The following is a 19,984-nucleotide window of genomic DNA, read 5'->3' on the forward strand; positions in this document are numbered from 1 at the left end:
ATTTAGGGGAATATAAACTGACGTCTGAGACGTACTTTGAAATGTATCAGAATATAAGTTGGTGCTAGGGGTTGAACTGCGTCCCACCAACATTTTTATGTTAAAGTCCTAACCATCGGTACTTCAGAAGTGACTTGGTTTGGACACAGAGTCTTTACAGAGATAATCAAGTCAAAATGGGGTCGTTAGAATGGGCCCTGATCCTATAAGGGAAAGGAAATTTGGACACAGGGACAGACATGCATTGAGAGAAGATGATATGAAGAGACACAGAGAGAAGATGGCCATCTACAAGCCAAAGAGAGCAGTCTGGAATGGATTCTCTCCTCAAGGAACCATCACCGCTGACACCTTGACTCTAGGTCCCTAGGCTCCAGAACAGGGAGACACCAAACTCCTATCTGTTGAAGCCACCCAGTGTGTGGTGCTTGTTATAGCTACCTTGGGAAGCTGGTGCTGCTGGATCGATGGAAGGTTGGAGTTTGGATAGACAGGTATGTAGTAAATCAAATGCAGTAAAAATGTTAATGAGGGGAAGACTTTGGATGCCAAGTTCACTGTGAAGTTCTTTCAAGTTGGTTGTATGTTTGAAACTCTTTAAACGATGGGAAAGAAGGAGCACATTTCAAATACGTTCCCTCTTAGAACAAAGAACAGTCAATTCTGTTACAAATAGTATCTCTATTCCTAGGAATTCCATGCCTATGTAATCCCACAGAAAGGATCGCATAGCTTCGGAGGAAGCAATCACCAGAGTTTAGACCACACACACACCCACACCCCCCACATCCCTACATGTGGGCTTGGAAATTCTATGCTGGAGATTCTCTCTTACAAAGCACCAGCACATCAGTATGTGTTTGCTTATTTCACTCTTGTTTGTAGTGACAAAGATCCTGGAAAGTGACCTGGCTGCCCCTCAGCAGGGGATGGTTGGCTCAGTGGCGGTTTGTCTACATTGCTGTTATTTGAATGAGGTAAATCTATATTACATCTCCCTCCTCCACTCTTAGCCTCTGTGTTTCAACAAAACCTGTATTATGAGAGTATTTTTGCTTTTACACTAAAGACATAGTTGTTATTTTAGTGAAACGGGTCATCCCTCTGCCGGGACTTTTACTATGCACAGGCTACCTCACCCTCTAAGCACGTCCCTGCACCCTCAGCCATTTAGGAGAGGGAGGTGAGACTGCTTATCCAGAGGTCAGACGATGGAAGCAAGAAAGCACCCAACAGTCAGCCCAGAAAGGTAAGTCGAGGGGATGAAATGGGCTCATCAGTTCCTCCAGACAGCTGAAAACCGTGGGAATAGAAACTGAGCTGGGGTTCAGGTCTGGTGAAGAAACTGGGGCTCATTCGATGAAAATCTTAGGAGAGCAGCAGAACAAGGAACAGCAGGTGGGTAAGCAAGAAGGAAGATTCTAGAACCAGCATCGTCTGAACTTGGAAATTCTGGCTGTCCCCCCCCACTGTGGGGCTGGGCAGATGCCTCATCCTATTTTGTCCTTTGTAAAATCAGGTTTGATGAGAGGAGTGAATGCAATGGCGTATGTGAAACACGTACCGTAGATACGAGATGCTCAGGACGCTGGTTATTACCTCCGTGCACACAGCCATTCCCTGCAGGTGCTCTGCAGTGGTGACCACCGTCATCATGCCTGCAGTATCTCCCTAGTCTTTTCCGGAGACAGAGGGAGAGACTTGCTTCTTCCCACCTTGCTCTCTGCTCCACAACTCGGGGAACTCCTGGTTCCTCTTTTATGATGTCTGCTTGCAGCTGAGGAGCGCGGCCCGTGGACATCTCGGATGGCAGGAAGCCAGGGACAGAACACATCACGATAGCGTCCCGGTAACAACTGGTCTTGATTCGCTCATGCAAATGGCTCGTGAGTGCACTGCGCCAATGAAGACGTCACGGTCTGAGGATCAAGTTCAGGGATCAGGTCCAGGGCTAAGTTCTGACTGTAGTGTGTGCAGGTGAGAGAGAGAAAGGGCACAAAGAGGGAAAGAAGGCTGGCTCGTCTCACAGAGTGAGGAAGCAGGCAAAATCGTAATATTCAAAATGTTTTTTCTGAAGAGCAGCAAGTGAGAGCCCTTGTGTGCATAGAGACCGGCCTCGGAGGCGCTTGGCCACAGGCGCTCTGCTCCGAGAAGCCTAGTGGCTGCCGAGTGGCCCACCTCTGCTGCTGAGGCTGAGACCGGCGGGGGAGGCGAGGTGCAGGGGACACACTGGTGGACGGAAGATCGGAGACCTGTGACTCAGACAGGTGTCTTGTGCATCCCCTGACCTACCAGAGGAGCTACTCCCGGCCCTCCCAGCCAGAGAGCAAGCCCTCCCCGCCCCGCCTTGAAGCCCCTGGACACCCCTCCCCTCCTGCTCGCCACCCTGTGGCAATCTCAGGGACGATTTTACTGCTTTGCTAAACTCTTTCCTTGATTGAAGCAGAAGACAGGAAGCCACTCTTCTTCGAAGACACCACTCCTCACAGGATCGTGGCCCATCTTTCCTGCCCTCCGTGAAAAGGTCCCGATCTCGGGGGGTTCGTAACAACTCTGCCCTAATCGTGAGCCCGCCTCTGCCTTGTCCCCGGTCCCCCACCGCCCTTCAATCCTACTAGCACTGCAGAGATGACAGAGGAAGGGACACACAGCTTCTGCGGCAGGACTGGAGCTTGGGGCGTGCTTCCTGTCACTGGTGCTGGGAGCTCGAACTCCCCCGGCGTCCACATCAGCTCTGGGCTTCGATGTCACTGGCTTCCCGAGCACCTACTGCTGGCCTGTCGTCCAGCTTTCCTTTACAGTCCTGGGGCCCATCGCCTAGCCCCTTCCGCTCTGTGTTAATGCCGCAGTGGCCCTGCTGGGCGGCCATGGGGAACAGTCATCTTCTGGAAGTTTGGTTGGTCTCTGTAGGCTTCCCTCCCTTTACCTGTGTCTGGAAGCGGAAGTTAGTCTGGTTTTATCTCCCTTGGCAAAATCACCGAAATCACCAATCCGACTCTGCAATTCAAGGCTGCTGCCCTGGGCTGGCCCTTCCCGTTCTGTCTGTTGCATAACAAGTGCCTTTGTTCCTGGCTGAGTGTCGACAGTACTCAAATGTGACAACCTCCCTTTGTTCTCCACCAGGGGCCTTGCCCCACACCACAAAACCAGAGCAGCAGAAGCCTACTGGAAACTGACGGAAGCCTGAGAAACTCGCTCTGGATGCTAAAGAGATGCCCATTACCGGTACCTTCCCTTGACGGTTTCAGAATTGCTCAAGGGCCCTGTCGCTTTCTCAGCGCCCGTATGAGCTGTTAAGCGTCACCGACCTCTGCCAGTTGCATGGTCATCTCTGGGACTCCCTTAAGTTTTTCTAGAGTTAGAGATTCCCGAGCGAGGCAGTAGCTCAAGAGCTCGTTGAGCCCATTCTCCAGCCTCCAGGCTAACCCGACCACCGGTCCACCGTCCAAGAAAAAACGTGCGTCCATTATCCCTTCGACCTTCATAAGGCCCCCAGTGAAGGAGGTGTTCCATTCCCATGCTACAGATGGAAACAATGAGGCTTGGGGGGGAGTACAAAGCTAGCAAGGGGTGGCCCTGGTTAGGAGCCCAGGGTTGTGTCACTGCCTACACCGGCCCTGCAGACCTAGAGAAACAAGGTCAAGGTCACCTTCCCCTTCCCTGCGTCTCAGCTACACCCCTGACAAAGTGGGATAGGACGTGGAAGGGGACCCTTTGCCCCAGGGACAGCCGGAGACCCAAGTCTCGTCTCTGTGGAGCAGCTTCCTTGTGGAGTGAGGATGGCAGGCGCAGGGCGGCATGACTGAGCGGAGCCACCAGCAAATCCTCCAGCTTTGGTGCGAGCACAGTCCCTGTGAGCCATCCCGGTGCCGGGGAAGGAGACGAGAGGCTCACATGAAGCACAGACTCACAGGTCTCCAGGCCGAGCCGCAGCCGCCCCAGTGAGGTCCTCCGGGCGGAGAGGCGGCTCAGGCTGTGTAGCCCAGAAGCACCCCCCTGATGAAGGTGCTGGCTGTCTCCAGATGTGTATCCCGCCTCTGCCTGCCTCTGTCTGTGAGGTGAGGCCCCCTGGCTTTGAGGAGCTGGAGGACAGGGGGTGCCCTCCCCCACTTTGACTCCCAGCCCTATCGGGTGGGTCATCAACAACAGAAACTTATTTCTCTCGGTTCTCGGGGCCCCGAGCCCAACATCAGGGTGTCAGCAAGGTCTGGCTCCGCCGAGAGCTCCCTTCTGGGTTGCAGATGGCCTGTGTCCTCACAGGGCAAAGAGAGAGGGAAGCGAGTTCTCTCTGATTCTCACAGAGGGCGCTAATCCCACTCATGAGGGCCCCACCCCATCACCTCATCACATCCTAATTATCTCCCAAAGACCGCCCCCCTCCATCTCACTGGGAGACAGTTTCAACATGTGCATTTTGGGAAGATACAAACGTTCAGTCCAGAACAGGCGGGAAGGTTTTCCTCTCCTTTTTTATGTTTCCTTCCCTTTTTGTTTATGAAAGCAAGAGCCGCTTTCGCAGCAGGTCCCTCGGTGCAGGTGGGAGGCAAGCCCATGTGAAAAGCATCGGAGGCAATGCCGCTGACCTTTCCCGACACCCCTGCCCCCCCCCCCCCCAACGTGCGGCTCCGCTTGGGGCTTGGGAAGAGCAGGAAACCAGGTCGACCAGTCTCCCAGGACTTGGGTAAGAGCAGGCAGGGGTGGCGGGGAGGTGGGGGCCCCGGGCAGGGCGAGGGATGGGAGAGAGGAAGAAGGTGAGAAAGAGGAAGTGGACAGAGTTGGGGAGGAAAGGGCGAAATGGAAAGAGAGAAGAGTGAGGAATAACAAAGCGAGGGCGTGATAGGGAAGGGCAGAGAGAGGGTGCGTCTCTCCGTGGACCCCATGATTTCAGGGCCAGAGGGTGTGAGATTCCCGCGCACTGCTCACTCCGGCCTGGCTGACCGCGGTTTTCCTGCCGGCGACCCAGCAGACAATAGAAGCTGTTCTAATACTGATGCTAATACTAATAAATAAAACAGCTCATGTTGAGAGCAGTTAGGGTTGAAAGAAAAGCTGACTGCAGAGAGAGAAGCCATTCTATTGCCCATTTGACTTCAACTGGTGTCTAGTGGGGAGATTCAATGCCTTAGAAAAAGTGGGGGTCTTTGGGGTTTTTTATGTATTCATTTTAGAGGTGAGGGGAATGCATGAGTGGAGGAGGAGGCAGAGAGAGAGAGAGAGAATCTTAAGCAGGCTCCATGCTCAGCCCAGAGCCCAATGCAGGGCTCGATCCCATAACCCTGGGATCACGACCTGAGCGGAAATCAAGGGTTGGACGCTCAACCGACTTGTGGCAAGATTCTCACACAGAGAGTCATGACATCGAGACTTTTCTTTCCAACAAGCGACTTATTCCTGCCAGCCCTGCTCAGTTGGGTTCCTACCCCAAGAACTAAGCCACGCGGTGTCGTTTTCTTTATATATTTTTTACTCCTTTGTCTCCCGTATATGGTAACACACAAACATGCAGTCTGATTACGTGGTCTCATGGTACAAGGTCTTGAGGGATGCTGTCACATGCATGTAGAGCCAGGTTGCCTTGAGGGTGTTTTTTTCCTTGGGGGGGGGGGGACCCTACCACAGACCGAGGCACCCAGGCACCCCAGGAAAAGTGTTTTTGAGCTGGAAAGAAACTTGGGCGCCTCCAGGGCTTTAGACGCCCTTGTTTTACAGGCAAGGCTCAGAGAAATTAAGTGATTGTTTTTCCAACACCGCTCAGAGTCAGAATCTGACTCAAGAGGCTGGACTTCCAATCTGAGGGGTCCGTCACAGGGCTGAGAGTTGGTGGCAGTGTTTTGGTGGGGGTTGGGGGTTGGGGCCCGACAGCCTTGAGTTCCGCGCCCAGCACGAGAGCCTTGTTCCTTTAGCATCTCCTCTCTGGAAAGGGTTTGAGAACAGTTGCAGTGGAAGAACAGGCTCCCCTCGAGATGCTGGGGTCCACCGAGAACAAGCACCGTGTTAGCCCAAGATGCTTGGAGAGCCTGGCTCTCACTGTGAGGGAGAGTGCTTTCTAAAGTGTTCTACCCCACACAACAGGGACTTGACATTTGTGTCCATGGCGCTGTGACCGCGTCTCCTTTCCCTGCCTTACCGCAGATCCACTCGCCCTCCTCCCCACCATTCACCCCTCCATGTAGACCTGCGCCATCCCATAAGGCAGCCACCAGCTGTCACAGCCATTTGCGTTTAAATTCACTCACACGGCGGGGGGGAAGGGGGGCACCTGAGTGGCTCAGTGAAGTGTCAGAACCTTGATTTTGGCTCAGGTTATGATCTCATGGTTTCTGAATTGAAGCCCTGCATCAGGCTCTGCGCTGACAGCAGGAAGTCTGCTTGGGATTATCTCTCTCCCCCCCTCTGTCTGCCCCTTCCCTATTTGTAATCTCTCTGTCTCTCTCCCTCTGTCTCTGTCTCTCTCTGTCTCTCAAAATAAAATAAGTGAACGTTTAAAAAAAATAAATAAATTCCTTCACGTGAAACAAAATGTAGAGCTCAGTTCCCTGTCTGTCACACTTCAAGGGTGACCTGCAAGCCAGTGTCTGCCTTATTAGACAGCACAGTGTAGAACATATCTGTCACTGCAGAAAATTTCACCAGACGCTGATAGTCTTAGATGCTGGAGATAGTTTTGTTGTTTTTTGCATGCTTGTCTGTTTCTACAAATTCTTCTAAATTGCCGTAAGCCTGACCATTGGCAGTTTGCAGCCTCCTGGGCACCTAGATGGTGTCACTTCCCATCCCTCGCTGGCTGCTGAGGGTGTGTGTGTCTGCAAAGTAGATACTGTGCCTTCCCTGGGCTTGTTGCTCGTCTCTGTCCTCCCCACCATCCCTGACTTTCTCTGTCACTCCCCAGTGTCCCTGGTCATTGCAGCTTAAATACCTCCAAGGGCTACTGAGGCTCCAAGGTCCTGCCCAGTGGAGCCGGGCACAGGGGATTTGTCGCCAGACTCCGAATCGGCTCATTGCTCCCCGCCTTCCTCGTTTCCCCTTTCTTACCGTGACCTTGATTTCCAACCCAATGTACGTGCTAACAATAAGGCGGTGGCCGTGGTACCGTGCGATTGGAATTCCAAGAGGAAGGGCCCGATTCCTGCTTCCCAGCCCTCGCTGGCTTCTCCTAGAAAGAGGAGAAGGAGACCCAGGAAGGACGAAAATGCTCCTCCCTGCTTCCCCAGCAAGTGCTGTTTATTTTGCCAAAACAACACGATACCCACCAATTTCCTAAAACATAAAGACTGCTCATCTGTCTTTCCCTTTTCTGTTTTTCTGCCTCCAGCTAAAACTCTCCCTGTGAGCTCAGATGTCTCATTCATTCATTCACTGGTTCCTTTGCTCCCTCGTTTTTCCTAACCAGAGCTGCGCCTCAGAATCGCCGACCTTTTAGAAAGCACATGAACCCAAATGATGGGAGTTAGCGAATCTGAGTTAGTGAAGGATGGAGGTGGAGGGACATGGAGCCTGGGGGTGGGGGGGTAGTGTTGGGCCAGGGCTCATATGTTTTGCAAAAGATTAATGTTATTCTACTGCTTGATCTTGGGTAGGAAGCCCTGCATTCATCCATTCCCTCACCATTCCTTCCTTTATTCATTCAACAAACCTTCCTTGAATGCCGAGGACTGTGTTAGGTGATGGGGAGACAATGCGGCAGAGCTTCGTAGGCGTGGCTGCACGTTAGACACACCTGAGCACTTTTGACACTCCTGGCCCCCAGGCTGCATTCCCTTGGGGCGGGGACACAGGTAATGGCATTTTAAAGTATTATGGGTAATTCCAATATTGTGGCTTAGGGTGAAAGAGAGAAAGCGTGGGTTGGGGTTCTCACTTAGCCTTGTTGTGGGGGGCGGGGATCAGCTAAGCTGTCCTGCAGATGGACACAGAGACAGCGTCCCTGCTAGCCAGCTCAGCGTCTCCAGGAGCCTCCCTCAGGCAGTGACCAGGGCAGGGGAGATGGGCAGGGCTGAGCCAGGGCAGGCTTCAAAGGACACAAGTCTCAGCGCTGTCCCAGAGAGGGACAAGCCTACCGCAGCCCCTCGAGTTGGTCAGACCACACGCTAGAGCCTGCAATGGGCTTGCCCGTTAACAGCATGAAACCTGACCATAAGCAAGATTATCTGTGCTGTGGGATGGGGGTGGACGCCAGCGTCGCTGGGATGGATGGCCATGGGGAGGGCCGGGGAAGGCATCTCCCACTGCGTTCCACTGTTTTACTCCTCTGTCAAGGTTTCTGAGCACCTCCCAAGAGTCAGACACTCTGTGAGACACTGGGGACCTGGTCCCAAGCCCCAGTGAGTGCACGGTCTTGGGTCTATTTCTTTACCCGTCGTGGAGGGAAATCTCTGACTTTCTGAAAGGCTCTAATGCCACTTGCTTCTACAACACTCTGATCAAGGGTTAAAATGGAAACATGTTCTTTGCCCCCTAAGCTGATTTTTCGAGTGGCTGGTGAATAATGTGTATATGTTTGTGGTGTTATGAGTCTGTCGTCCACTTCTGGAAATCAAAGTCAATCCCAATCACATGTCTACAACTAGGAGCTGAGCTCTGATGAGGGGTGTGCTTTCTGCAGAGCCCGGGGTAGGCACATGGCCAGACCCCAGCCTATTCCCTCGCACTCCTCAGGGCTCCTGTCTCCAGTCTGCCCCTTCTCGAAAGCAATGCCTTGCAAGAACCTCTACTTGGGCATTACTCATACATTTCTACTTAGAAAGTTGTTTGTTTGTCTACGTGTGTGGCTGTTCTGAGCCCAAAGTCCAGCAAGTGTGCTTTTGCCTAGTGGCTCTTAGGGACGACCCCTATTCCAGAAAGTCACACCAGGCCAGTGCTTCTTACAGTAGGAAAAGAGCCTTCTGAAGCTTCGGGAGGCTAGAAGGGCTCGTGTTCTGTTCTTCCTGGAATGAATTCCCCTCTGTTTTGTTGTACGGTTTCAACAAAAGGAAGGCTATGCTGCACGTAGGGGAAGGCAGGGGTTTTGCAATTAAGAAAGAGCTGGGTTCAAATCCTGACTATTTTCTGATTAAGCTGAGCCATATGAAGTTGATGGTACTTCCATTTTCTATGTACAGGAGCAGAAATTTCACATATTTCACCCTATAGACAAATTTAACCTTTTTATGCCTGGATTCATTCATCTGTAAAACGGGGGCAAAGCTACTTCCTTGGCAGGATTGTTGTGAAGCTACGTGTGCCCGCACCGTACCCGAACACACTCCTTTTAGGCAAAACCTGAAACCCAGACCCCGGGCTTGAAACCACAGCTGCCATTATGGTAATGAGCTGCTTGACAGCCATCTGGTCGCCTTCCTTGTCCAAGCCTCAGCCCCTGAAGGGCCCATGGCATGCTCACAGCAGGTGGCCTGGGGCCACACAGACTCAGAGTAGGTCTGAGCGCTGCCCTCTTCTATCCATGGGGCCGGAGTGAGTCAGGCCCTTCTAAGACCCCAGGCTCTTCCTCGGGTGAGAGTGGGGGGCCACTCTTCCCCCAAAGCTGGTTTGGAGGATTAAATGACTACATTTACAAAGTGCCTGGCCAGAGTAGGTTCTAAATAAAAGGCCTAAGGTCATAAGGGACACGGGGTGGGGACCCTGAAGGGATCAGGAGGGGGTCAAGGGGTCAGGGGAGTGGGGAGACCTGGAAGGCAGGCTGAACTCACATGAAGTTTCCCTGCTCACACTCTGAGACATCACCTTGGAGAGAGATTTCCAGTTGTCAGGAAGCTGAGGGAAGGAACTCCTCCCACTGGAAATGGTCCTGAAAAGTGAGAGAGAGCGAAAGAGACAGAGAGAGAGAGAGAGGGAGAGGGAGAGAGGGAGGGAGAGAGCTAAAGAGAGAGGGAGAGAGAGAGAGGGAGAGAGAACGAGAGGGAGAGAGAGCGAGAGGGAGGGAGGGAGAGAGAGAGGGAGAGGGAGAGAGGGAGAGAGAGGGAGAGAGAGAGAGAGAGGGAGAGAGAGAGAGAGGGAGAGAGAGAGAGAGAGGGAGAGAGAGAGAGGGAGAGGGAGGGAGAAAGTGAGCGCGTGTGCGAGGGGGAGAAACGATTACCATGTACCATGCCGTTGGCAGCCAGATGCCGGATGCAGGTAAGGCCCGGTGCCTTAATTGGGGATTAGAGGCTGAACTTTACCGACGCACTGCCTCGGTGGCTTTGTTAATAGCTGGAAAATTCTCCATGCAGGTGCGGTGACCTTTTGTGAAGTGACCCAGAGGCTGGCTGGGCCCCAGGGAGCATCCTGCCCCCAGCCAGACACTGTCGCCACCTCCCCACCTGCCTCTCGGCTTTCCCTTTCCTGCCTCCGGCAGCGCTGACCCTGAGGGACAGGGAAGGTAGACAGACTTACTAAGGGCCTGTACCTGCTCATACGGTGTCACTCGATGGGGCTAGACAGTCCTGGTGTCCCCATATTTCTTTCCTTCCCGTGGTCCCCTGGGTCTTCATTAGACTTAATAAAACCATTTTAAAACTCAAAACCTAAACGTTCTCTTTAAAGTGCACGTAATAATAACCTGTCTTCCCAGTTTCACGTGATCCAGGAGTAAAGTCCCTTAACACACGGTCTGGTCTGATTCCCTAACGGTCTGTGGGTGGGAAGGACGGGAGATGCCCTTCACAGACCCAGAGGCAGAGCTGGGGCGTGGCGGCTGGGCAGCCCCAGAGTCGAGACCGGGTTCCTGACTTCTGACGCTCCGCCCTTCCCACGGCGCCGAGTGGGTGAGCGCCAGGCGCAACAGAGCGGCCGGAGGCCTGGGAGCTGGTTGTGCTGGGGGAGCAGGTGCCTCTGGCCAGGAGGGGCCTGAAGGCCGCCGCCCTTCTCTCCACTTGGCCTTGCTCGTGGGCCACGAACCGTCTCAGTCGAAGGACGTTTAGGACAGAAGATGTGGGAGAAGAAAGTAAGCCCGAGAGAATATTCAGGGAACAAGAGTCAGAGCGCAGGGCCTACCAACAAAAGCAGACGGTCCTACTCGGAAGCCCTTCGACCGAAGACCACTGCTCCCCACCCGCTGGGCATGGCCGAGCTCAGGAGCCACCCCAGGGGACCTCGTTAAGGCCCCGTGGGCCGGGCCACCAGTGTGTTTCCCTCTGACCCGGCCGCGCTTCCTCTGATCGTCCGGGTTCTGGGGGCAGATGAACCACTCAGCCACCTCGCGGGTTGAGACCTACTTTCCTGACGGTGCCATGAAAGGGGGACGATTCCCCTTCTGATTCGTGGAGCTCCCAGCCTGAACGGGGAGCCCGGACAGACAAGCACCAGAAGAGGAGTGACGACAAGATCATCTTCGATTTAGTTGCGACTTTACCTGACTTGAAAGCACTTCATTACTGGGTATTAGAACCTCCTTTCTATTTGTCTGTGTGTGAAAGCATTTAGCCACATACGTGAAGCTATTGTTTGTATTATTATTATTTGGGTTGTTTTCTACTGGGCTCCAAGCTACTGGACAGTGAAGCTGTATTTTATTCTTTTTTGTCTTGTTTTTGTTTTTGTTTTTGATCTCTGCACCTAGTCCTGCGTGTTTGGAGCTAGAAACAGAATAAATGTTTGTAAATGTTCGATGAAGGAAGACACAGGTAGGGTAAGGAACAGAGCTGGGGCTAGAAGACAGTCTACACAGAGTATAAAAGCAGGACATGAAGGGCGCCTGGGAGGCTCAGTCGGTTAAGCGTCTGGCTTCGGCTCAGGTCACGATCCCACGGTTCATGAGTTCAAGCCCCGTGTCGGGCTCTGTGCTGACAGCTCGGAGCCTGGAGCCTGCTTCGGATTCTGTGTCTCCCTCTTTCTCTGCCCCTCCCCTACTTGCACTCTGTCTCTTTCTCTCAAAAATAAATAAGCATTAAAAAAATGAATAAATAATTTTAAAAAATAGGAGGAGGACATGGGAATTCTGCACAAAAGGGGGTCAGGGAAGGTTTCGTGGAAGAGGCGCCACTTTTATAGGCTTTCTCACAACGAGCATCAGAGAGGCATGCGAGGAATAGGAAACAATAAAACGGAACTGCAAGAGAGAATTCCTCCAGAAGGAAGGAACGCGCTGCAGGGTTCAGAGCTAAAAGATCCCACCCCAGCAGGCCAGGCAGGACCAGGGCTGAGAGCCTTGAATGTTAGGCTGAAGGTCAAGGTCTTATCCTGAAGCCCATTAGGGCTGGGGCACCACCTGGACCGCCTTCCACCAGAAGACACCACCTCTGGGCCTACATCCGTTCACTGTGGGGGGAGGGTGCTGGTCGCTAGTACCAGACCCTGAAAGAAGGGGGGTGCTTCCCCCACCCCGCACAGCCCAGAGCCATCTGCAGGGCGGCGTGATTCATTCATTAGCACCAGGAAGAGAAGATGAGCAGTCTGTCTCAGCCCCTAATGAGAAAGATTGGAGCCTACAAGGTGCATGCTTATTACTGAGGGTGCCACATTAATTATGGACTCTGAAAGAGGAGGGGCAGTGGGAGCCCAGGCTGGCCAATGCCCATGCCAAGTAACGTGCCTGTGACTCCGGGTCCAGCCTCCAGGCCTCACCCTCAGCCCCCTGAGGACTGTGCACTCAGCTCTGTATCCATCCATTCACTCAGCAAATACTTCTCAAATACCGACCGTGCGCAAGGGACCTAAGGCCTGGAGGTCTGGGCCCTGGTGGCTGTGGGAGACAGGTGCACCCTCAGGTCCTGGAATAAAATCTGCTGGACTAGACGCACCCCAAGCACGGGGGTGACCCGGATGGGCTGGAGTTATCTGGGACCCCTTGTAAGCCACACTGACTCTCCAGCAAGGGGAGCCACTGAAAGGAACAAGATGGGGACTCGTGGGGTGAGATCTGCCCTGTCTGTGCCCACGACACCCAGCAGTGCCGGCCGCCTCCTGCCTCGTTATGGGGCCTCCTCTCCTCTCCTTCAGCCTGCCCGTCCTGCGCTCCACCTCCACAGGAGCCGTACTGCACAACCGCGTGCTTCCTTTGTGCCCCCGGCTGATCCCAAAGAGCTCCCGAGGGTCCTTCTGGCCTAGGGTGGAGGGCAGCTGGGCCAGATCAAGAGCCCTGGTGGGACCTCGGGCCAAAGCTGCCATAGGAGCCTGTGTTGGGGCTTTGGCACCCGGAGACCACGGGGGAGGAGCCGTGGACACTGCAAGATCTGAGCCCCCGTCATCCTGATGCACCACTGTGTGTATGCCCAGGGTGGAGCACAGGTCCTGGAGGAATTGTGGATGAATGAATGAATGTTTGGATCTCAGCTCAGTCATTTTCCAGCTCTGTGACTCTGGAAGGGTCCCGTCACCGTCTGAGTCTCTCCTTCCGGCCTGTAAAACACCGGCTACAAGGCGCCCTGCATACAACTCGCTGAGATGATGAACTGTGGTGGCTCTGAGTCTAGTACGAGGCCTGGCACTCGGGCACTCTCAGGAAAACACGGCCCTGAGCATCTCAGGCAGGCATTTGAGTCACCTTGGGAGGCAAGAGCCTCTTCCCAGGGACAGCCTCCCAGGACGGCGGTCATTTTTGAGACACTTACTTCTGCTGAAATTGAGATTTAGGGAGTGCTAGTGATTGGGCACAGGTCAAGCTGCTGGTCTCGGATCTAGCCTTCTGGGAGACCATCACTCAAGACTATTCAGTAAATGTTCACCGTGCTCCCCAGGTGCCAGGCACACCCAGCGCTCCGTCCTCCACACTACAAGGTCACTGGACTGGGGAGTGGAGAGGGGAGCCTCAGGACCTGGTCTGCAACCCCCATCTGGGCTCCTGACTTACGTAACCCCCTCCTCTCGCTGAGCCCAGCGGTATCCTCCCAAGGACCGGAGGGCAGTGATGGTGACCTTGCCCAGGCGCATGGGGGGCGGAAGTGAGAAGGGAGGGAGGGAGGGAGGAAGGGAGGGGGGCAGACATCGTTATGTTGTCAAATCTCATTCTGCAGTACAGCCTCGGGGCAAACTGCATGCGTATGTGTGTGTGTGTGTGTGTGAGAGAGAGAGAGAGAGAGAGAGAGTTCTCCAGAGAAAAAGCACTACTAGGATGTGTGTGTATATATAAAAAGATTTATTATAAGGAATATTTCACATAATGATGGAGGTTAGCAAGTCCAGAAGCTGTGGGTGGGCCGGCAGAGCTGGTGCTGTAATTCAGACCTGAAAGCTGTGTGCTGTACAACCAGGAAGGGCCGATGTTGGAGATGAAACCCAAAGGCGGTCTGCTGGAGAATTGTCCCTTGCTTACAGGATGCTGGTCTTTGTTCTCTTCAGACCTTCAACTGATTGGATGCGGCCCACCCAGTTATACAGGGCAATCTGCTTTACTCAAAGCCCACTCAAAGATATTAATGTTAATCTCATCCAAACATACCTTCACAGAAACACCCCAAATATTGTTTAACTAAATATCTCAGGTGTCCCGTGCCCTGCCATATGGTGGCAAAATTCACCATATCACAGAGTATGTGTGTGTGTGTGTGTGTGTATGCGTGTGGTGCTTGGGGGAGGGGTTAAGGGCATAGTGTCCCCTGCACCCACGCCAGCTCCTGGCACCAGGAAAAGTCCGTGCCACGGCACTTAGTTGTGAGAAGCCATGTCTTACCCAGAAGCCTCCTGAACAATCCCGGCAGCACCGTGGTTAGGCCTATGAGTGTGAGTGTGTTCTCATGTCAGCGTGGCACCGTGTGTCTCCCAGTGGAGGCCCCTAGTGTGAGAAGGGTGTGTCACTCTGCGTCCGGGTCTGGGGTCAGGGGGTGGATGTGGCCGGATCCCAGTGACAGATAGCACACGGCTCTCACGGCCAGGAAAATGAGCATCTGTTCCTTGTGTCCAGGCTGCCCGCCCCTCCCCCAGAGCTAATGACACATCACTGCCCAGAAAGGTTTTCCTGTCACCCTGATGGGCAGGGCTCTCTGCGAGGCCCAAGGGGTGCTGAGTGGGAGCTGCCATGTGGAGCCCCTGGCACCAGGCTGACAGATCGGGGGCCCACCTGTCCGCAGATGCAAGTGCTGTATGCTCATCAAGCCAGGAAACATCACATGGAACAGAGCTGAGCAAGCCTGGCATCTCAGGGGGCTCCTAACTATTCAGTGGGAAATGCCCGGACAGACCCTCTTTTGCCTAAACTGCACCACTTCCGCTGCGCTTTGAGCCCATTTCCTTTGTTCCTGTCTCCGTAGAAATGGACAACGGCTGGCTGACCACCTCCTCCCTTCCCAAGGCCTCACCCTTCTTCCTTGTCAGGTGGCGCCTCCATCATCACACCACGTCTCTGGCTCTGGCTACCATCTCCGCCCTCCCCCAACCACTTGCCTGGCCTGTGCTGGCTTTATTTCTACAGCCCTGAATTACTCTTGATGTACGGGCAAGCAAGGCTCCTTTCTTCGCTCTTCTTTCTCAAAACAGCTCTTGTTGTTTTGTGCCCTTGAATCTATCGTGTGACTTTTGGGATCCTTTTTCCAAATTTATGAAATATTCTACTGGGAGTCTGATTAAAATCGCACCAATAGAAAGGTTCATCGGGGAGAAAGGGTAGTTTTACAGTGCTTGTGAAGTCAAGAATACGGTCCATCTCTCCACTGGTTCACTTTAATAAAACTTCCTCCAGAAAGGTCCTGTATTTTTGTGGTCAGGTTTACTGGTTTGGGTTCCCCCAGAAAACAGCCTCTCAGCCAAGGCTTCAAGCAGCAACAGTTTATTGGAAGGTACGAGAAATACAGAGAGGGGTAATACAAAGGAGAAAAGCAGCCAATAATTGGTGTGTTGATAAACCAGCTCCCCCATAGGTGACTTTAGCCTGGTCCTGCAGGAAAAATCTGGATAACCATGCAATATACATACCTCAGAATTACCCCCAGCCAACGGACAGAGAACCCACACATCCTTCACTCGTTGATTAAGGACTGGGATAATATTCCCAAACATTGTCTCAGCCCCACCACAAACTGTCAGGAGCTGGAATTAGAAGGAAATAGTGACGGTAGCCCAGATGATATGAACACAGAGTCTGGGAACTTGTAGGAGAGATTCTCTCTCTCTAGGTGGGAAAATCGGGGCAATGGGTGGAAACCAGAAACAACTCTATTGGGATAAGAGCTTTCTGTCCAATCAAGCTGTCGTCTGAGGGTGTGGAGGGCACCACGCTGGCAGTTTTCAAGCAGAGACCGGATGGCGTGTCAAGGATGTGATTCCTTCATTGACAAGAAGCCCAGACTTGAGCCGTGAGTCTCAACCAGTTCTGCAGAGACCCCTGTGGTGATGCTAAGAATCTGAGGTACTCATGCCAGTACAATGCCCAGCTCTGTCTTTTTCAGCCCAGGCGGCTAACGGAATTCCATGAAGTTATAAACTATAACCTCAGACCCACTATCATTGATGTTTTTTATGCAATGAATTATTTGCAATTGTTATTACTTGTTTGTGTGTCCCCAGCTGTGTGCAGCACCGACCCCCAGTCCTGACAACACTCCGGTTGTCCTGGGCCCCCTGGTTGAGAACTTCATGGCCAGATGGCCCCTGAGGGCATGTCCGATGTCACCGGCTCCAGTGCGTGGACAGGCCAGGGGGCTACGTATGGGACGTGGCTCCACAATCCAGGGGGCTCCTCTTCCTCAGTTGGCAAATTGCTTGATGTGTTTGACAGTGTCCTATTCTTCTGCGAATGATTGGAGCCTGAACAATCCTAGAGCGGATATGGAATCGTGGTCAGAACATGGCCTCCAGGTGCTGATTTTAATTTGGGAAACTGGGGCCGAGTGATGGGTCCAGGAGGGGACCGAACAGTTTCCTGTAGGTGAGTGGAAACTGCAAGGCAGTCTTGACCCCAGTGAGTCTGTTCCATCAGCTGCCTCCTGCTGTCAGTGAACTCCCAGAGCTCTCTCAAAATTACTGGATGCTTCTCTTTCCTACTAACTCCACTAGTAAGTGCATGTGTGTATTGGGAGGGGGGGCACCCCATCACCTCCACCCACAGACCGGGAGGGGCGAGCCTCAGCAGCCCTCTTAGACACACTTCTGGTCCCTGATCAAATGGAATCGATTGGTTACTAAAAAATGTCCATCTCTCACCTGATGCTTTTGCAAATAAAGAACACCCTGGAGAAGAGGTGGGGGAGATGATGGGGGCATCGGAGCAGAAACTACCTTATTCCCCAAAGTCTCTGCAGATAAACTTCTTCTCTCCTAGAGTCACACTGGGGCAGACGCACTGTGCTTGATTCAATTCAATAAACGTATATTGAGCCTCTACTAGGCAGAAGCAGCCATTGTCCAAGCTACTAGAATGAACTCTCCTCAAAGACATGACAGTTTAAAGAGAGAAACAGCAAGTAAAATATAATATATAATAAATGCAAGGTCAGTGTGATGTGTGAACAGAGCAATCTTTCCTTCCTTCCTTCCTATAAGATTTATGTAGTGTCTGGGGCACCTGGGTGGCTCAGTCAGTTAAGCGCCTGACTTCGGCTCAGGTCATAATCTCACGGTTAGCGGGTTCAAACCCCGCATCGGGCTCTGTGCTGACAGCTCAGAGCCTGGAGCCTATCTTCGGATTCTGTGTCTCCCTCTCTCTCTGACCCTCCCCTGCTCATGCTGTCTCTATCTCTCTCTCAAAAAGAAAGAAAACACTAAAAAATTTTTAAAAAAGATTTATGTAGTGCCTATCTTCTCTGATTGCCAAGAATACAGTGTCATACATAACAAATAAAATCCTTGCTCTTGTGCTAGTGGGGAAGGTAGACAATTAATAAACAAAAACATCTATAAAATAACTTGTTATGAATGCAAGTAAATCAGTTAGAGGGTAACTGGGGGTGTTATTTTATGTAGGGTGAACAGGGACAGCCCCTCTGAGCCGATGACTTTTGAGCAGAGACCCAAGTAAAATGAGGGAACAGAGAACAGATAATGCAAAATAAAGGGAAAGAGAGTTTTAAGCCTAGGAAAGAGTAAGAGCAAAGGAAGAAATGCAGAATCTTTCAAAAGAATGGGCTTAAGTGGAAGATCCAAAGGAAGCTCAAGGTCAGGTTAATTAGACCAGGGCAGGAGAGAATGGAGAAAAGTCAAGGAGGGCTGGCCTCCGAAGGATGCAGGAGACGGCTACACCCAGCAGGGGCTGGGGACGGAGCAGGTTTGGAAGAAGTCCACATGCAGGGAATGGCAATTCAACCCAGGGCACTGCAACTGTTCTCCTGGGTGCTCGTGCTTAAGACCAGAGGCTTCTAGGATAGCTTGTGAGGCAGAATGTTCAAGAAGAGAGAAGGCTCATGGCTGGAAGTCAGAGGGCTCATTTGCTGAGACATTCCCTTCCCGTTCAACCATTGGTCCTTGCGTCTGTAAATACAAGATGAACACTCTTGCTCCCCCGGCTCCAAATTGGTTGAGAGTCACGGAGCCCTTGCCACGAACAGAGAGGATCCTGGGTCGTCAGGCAGAGTTGTATCGGGGTCCCCCCTCCCCGCCCCTGTGGGTGGTTTTCAGGAGCTGAGGGCCCACTTGTGAGTTAAGAGAGTTCTCACCTCACCTGATCTCCCACCTCCATGCACCTGAAGACTCAGCCCCTCCTGACACCTGGCACGGCTTCTGGGAGCCACTCCCCTGTCTCCCGTCAGGCCACCCTGACGTGTGACCCCCTCCCTAGCAAGATGCTTGTGATGATCATAGCATCGGCCAGGACAGTCAACTTCCAGGGCGACCAGAGGAGCATAAAGCTGGCACTCCTTCCTCCTCCTCGAGGAAATCGCCTCTGTGCAGCAACACAAACGAGATGCAGGAACACAAATTTTATCTTTGTGAGGAAGAAGAGACCATGGGATCGTCATCCCCATCGTGAAGACCCATCAGGAAAAGGGGAGAGAGGAAGCCCCAGCGGTGAAGCTTGTTGCTGCTCTTTACAGAAGAAAAACTTGCAAATACTTTGCAAGCAAATGCAAAATACGTTTCCAAAAGGTGACATGTGAAACCTAAACTCTGATTTCAAAAGCAGGGACAGAGTGGCTGGGGCTGTGCCAGGAGAGACTCTGGACCCAATTCCGCGACGCAGAGAAGGTGGGACAAGGTCCCACACAGTATCACACAGACAAGCCATATGTGCAAGACATGGTCCCTCTTGGTGATGGCGGGGAGGAGAGACGCTCTGCCCTGTAAATTACCCCACAAACACCTGCCTTCCCCGGCTGCCTTGAGGCAAAGCCCACGCCACTCACGCACAAAACCCTGAGTCCTAAGGAAAAATTCTGGGGACCTGAAATGCAGTCCAGCCCGCCCCACACACAGACAGACCAACAGCCAGTAGTTGGTTGAGGGAAAAACTCCCCGCCTTCAAAAGCAAGTACTTGAAAAGGAACCAGCACAGGGTCCATACCAAAAACACAAGAGAAAAGGAGGAAAGAAAGAAGAGAAACAAATAGATGAAGAAGAATCAACAGAAACAACATTTTCACCGAGCTGAATAAATTGTGACTATTTCACATGATTTCTTAAAAAGAAAGTAATGAGGCAATTATCTCACTGAACTGAAGGTACTGAACAAAGATACGAAAAAAATGACTACCTATTATCTAAAGAAATAGAAGATTGAATGTATTATAAAGAGAATTAAGAGAGACTGTCTAAAGAAACAGAGGGTTAAGCGTATTATATAAAGTTAGGGTTACAACGGTAACTACCAGAAAAATACAGACCCTCCTAGTTACAGAAGATGGGGCAGGGGGTACGCAGTCCACAGAGAGAAAGTTTCATAAAGAAAAATATTAGAAAGCAGAACATAAAAATAATTCTAGAACTAAGACCAAACATATAGGCCATATAAATCCATGATAATGAGCTAAATTCACTTATTAGAAAAAAAACTTCAGGTTGTATCATGAAGCAATATCAACTCTGCTGCACATAAAAGCCACACCTAGGCGCCTGGGTGGCTCAATCGGTTATGCATCTGACTTCAGCTCAGGTCAAGATCTCATGGTTCATGGGTTCGAGCCCCACGCCGGGCTCTGTGCTGACAGCT

Source organism: Hyaena hyaena, unplaced genomic scaffold (assembly GCF_003009895.1).
Source record: "Hyaena hyaena isolate Hyena2069 unplaced genomic scaffold, ASM300989v1 scaffold_36, whole genome shotgun sequence".
NCBI lineage: Eukaryota > Metazoa > Chordata > Mammalia > Carnivora > Hyaenidae > Hyaena > Hyaena hyaena.